Raw genomic sequence first — 3,723 nt, forward strand, 5'->3', positions numbered from 1 at the left:
ATCAAATTGAAGTGCCTATAAAGGTAAATGAAGTTGAAAAGGTTAAGCCCCGCGTGGCTAACTGTCTCGGAAAAGCTTGAAAAGCCAATTTTACCTCAAATGCTCTGAAATTGAAGTTGGAAGAAAGAAGCAAGAAATGAAAGGCCTACGAAGGTGAAATAAAGTTGGAAAAGGTAAGTCCCAGACGACTAGTGTTTGAGGAGCCAAAAGTTCCCTGATGCTCCGAAAAAAAAGAGAAAAAAAAAGAAGAAAAAAAAGGAAAGAAAAGGAAGTCAGAAAGGAAAGGCCTATGAAGGCAAAATAAAGTCGAAAAAGTTTAGTTCCGCCGACCAACCGTCATGGCAAAGTCTGGACAAAAACTAGAGGTTCTCCAGGGCCCGAAATGAAATCGGTCCTCAGGGAACAAGCAGTTGCAGTTGATATCTTCATCAAAGAAGCTGGGCCGAGATCGAGTGATTGAAAAGGCCACAAAACCAACCACTGTTTCAAACTAACAATTGTTCTTTGTTTGAAAACATGAAATAGGTGCGCAATTCAAAGAAACCTTGCAAGAAGAAGGTGCAGCCAAAAAAGAAATACGCGAGTGCTAGAAACAGCTTTGCAGCAACAATCCATAAAAAGGGAAGTCCCCTCCAAATTTTTTCCCGCATTTACTCATTCCATGAAAAAAAAGGTAGCTTAGAGCCCCCAATCTCTATTTTTAAGTTTTTCCAACATAGGGTCTCCACTCCCTAGTTGAGATTATTTTAGACATAGGGTCTCCACTCCCTAGTCGCCTTTTGCCAACATAGGGTCTCCACTCCCTAGTTGAGATTATTTTAGACATAGGGTCTCCACTCCCTAGTCGCCTTTTGCCAACATAGGGTCTCCATTCCCTAGTTGAGATTATTTTTGACATAGGGTCTCCACTCCCTAGTCGCCTTTTGCCAACATAGGGTCTCCACTCCCTAGTTGAGATTATTTTAGACATAGGGTCTCCACTCCCTAGTCGCCTTTTGCCAACATAGGGTCTCCAATCCCTAGTTGAGATTTTTTAGACATAGGGTCTCCACTCCCTAGTCGCCTTTTGCCAACATAGGGTCTCCACATCCTAGTTGAGATTTTAGACATAGGGTCTCCACTCCCTAGTCGCCTTTCGCCAACATAGGGTTTCCACTCCCTAGTTGAGATTATCTTAGACATAGGGTTTCTACTCCCTATTCGCCTTTCCAACATAGGGTTTCCACTCCCTAGTAGATTTTTAGTATAGATATAGGGCTCCACTCCCTAATCTCTTTCCCAAGGATACACAGTCCTTATTTATCGCTTTCAAATAAAGAAATAGTCTAGATTTTAGTTACAAATAACTCACGAAATTTTCCTAGTGAAAACTAGAGACAGAAAAAATTTGTTCGTTTGTTTGTTTTGGTGTCTGAGCAGGATTTACCTTGAGGCACAGGGTTCGAGACGACCAAAAGAATGAGTCTCAATCCAGAATAAAGAAAAGAAGAAAAAGAGCCAAAAGAGGTGAACTCAAAGTGCTGAAGCGGAGAAAGATGCGGACTGCTCAAGATATGATTGAAGTCACAGGCTTCGCGTGTCCCGCCTTGATCCAAAACTGAAGCATGAACCAGCGGTTACAGCTGATGAGCATCAAGATTCAGATCAGAGTCTGCAGCAAGAACCGGCCAAGACTCAAGATCAAGATTTAGAAGATTTATAGATAGGAATCTTGAAACGGGTAGTTGATAGGCTTAGCTAGTTTAGCTTTTTATTATCCCTTTTGGTGTAATACGGAGTTTAGCAAGCAGTAGCAGCAACAACAATAGTGAAATTACAGCTTCCTGGTAGTCCCAGCTACCAAAACTCCCAAAACTACACTAACCCGATTCCTTTATAGCCAAGGATATGTAGGCAACCTCTGAAGCAAGGTTCGGTCAGGCTCTTTTGAAAATGCTTCTCAAGGAGTTTGAAATGGGCAAAAATCCCTCATAATTGCTCCTTTTATCTTTGCCCGAAAATCCTTCGTGTCTCCGAGCAAAGAGGGGCAGCTGCGAGCACGTGATTTTTGCCCCACATGAATTACTCCTATAGAATCCCAAAGAATTAGATTTTTCTTTTAATTGTTTGTTGTTTTTAAGGAATTATTGTAGAATTTTCTTACTTATTTGCATTTTTATGTGCATGTTTAATTTTATCTAATTCATGAAAAATACAGATATACATTGCATTTGCATTTAGGATTTACTTTACATTTTTAGGTTGATTAGTAAAATAGTTTGTTCTATAAAAATGAAAAATCACAAAAAAAAATAACTCATTTTGCGTCTTTAACTTTTTAATTTTAGATTTTATAGTTTTCTTTTAATTTAGGAGTTATTTATTTTTTTGTAAATACTATGACTAGTAATTAATCTAATTTGGTAAGTTAATTTAGTTTAAGAATTAATTTAGGTTTTAATTTTAATTTGAAAAGAAAAAGGAATTTGAAATTGAAAAAGAAAAGAAAAGAAAATAAAAGAGGGACTGATTTTTTTGGATATGCCAATTGAATTTCCCCCAGGCCCAAACAATTTCCCCCCTAAAACCCGTCTCAAACCCGGCCCAGGATCCATTTAAACCCGGTCTAGCCTTTCCTCAAGCCAAACGACGTCGCTTCAGTCAAACGTATCCCATCCGTTGATTCTCTTCTCATCTAACGGATGGGAACTGGTCTCAACTTCCCATATAACTGTTCGATCGAAGCCTTACCCCCCCCCCCCTCCGTTCATCTCCCTTCACTTCATCTCCTCCTTCAGAGATCCTCGAGAACCCTAGAACGCCGCCCTAAAATCCTCACCCCTCCGGTGGCGGCTCCCCCTCTAATTCGCCTCAAATTAACACCACATCACCCATGTACCTTCCTCTTTCCATAACCCAAAACCACCGCCCTCGAATCCTTCTCCATTTGTCCAAATTTCATATCTAAATTCGAAGCCCTAAACCACAAAATCAACTTCCCTAGAATCTGTTAGCATGCAAAGCTAAGGGGATCGATTGTGCACGAAGCTGACGTTGCTCGTTTGTTCTTGACAACAACACACGATTGACATTCATTTTGGGCTCAAGTCGAAGCAAGCCGGAGTTTCACTGAATCAATTTAGGTATTTTTTCTTTTGTTTTTCCTTCTACCTTTCTGTGAGTCACCTTCTATTCTCTTTCTTTTTTCTTCTACCCTTCTTTAATTAGTTTTCTTTGGACCGAAATTTAGTAAAAGTTTTAATTTCTGAAATTAGTTCTTTCCCTTTTGTTTGTTTATGTTTGTTATTGTTTTGTTCATTTGAAGTCGTTGTTGATTACTTTTTATTCATATCACTAGGCTAACTTCTTTTACTTTCCTTTTGTTTGTTTCTATTAATTAAATTAGAAGTCTGTTCCCCCCTCTCTTCTTTTTCTTTTAGCCAATCCTAGTCAATCAGCATTGCTAGTTTCGTTATTTTGGTTTCTAAGTGGTCATTCTTTATTTGCTGAGAATTCGAATCTTTTTTGGGTTTTTGTTTAATTGGTTCATTGCTCTTTTAATTTGGAAGCCTCCTCTTGGTTTAGTCCAGAATTGGGGCATTAGAAGCCCATCTTTGTTTAGGCCCATGTTTGGATTCAGGCAGCCTGTTTTGGCTCAGGCTAGGGAGGGTAAATAACAGGGTCTTAAAGGTTAGTTTGGGGAGTCCGTACAAAGAATCTTGTGTAACAGATTTACGATGCTAC

The sequence above is a fragment of the Nicotiana attenuata genome, unplaced genomic scaffold (assembly GCF_001879085.1).
Source record: "Nicotiana attenuata strain UT unplaced genomic scaffold, NIATTr2, whole genome shotgun sequence".
Taxonomy (NCBI): Eukaryota; Viridiplantae; Streptophyta; class Magnoliopsida; order Solanales; family Solanaceae; genus Nicotiana; species Nicotiana attenuata.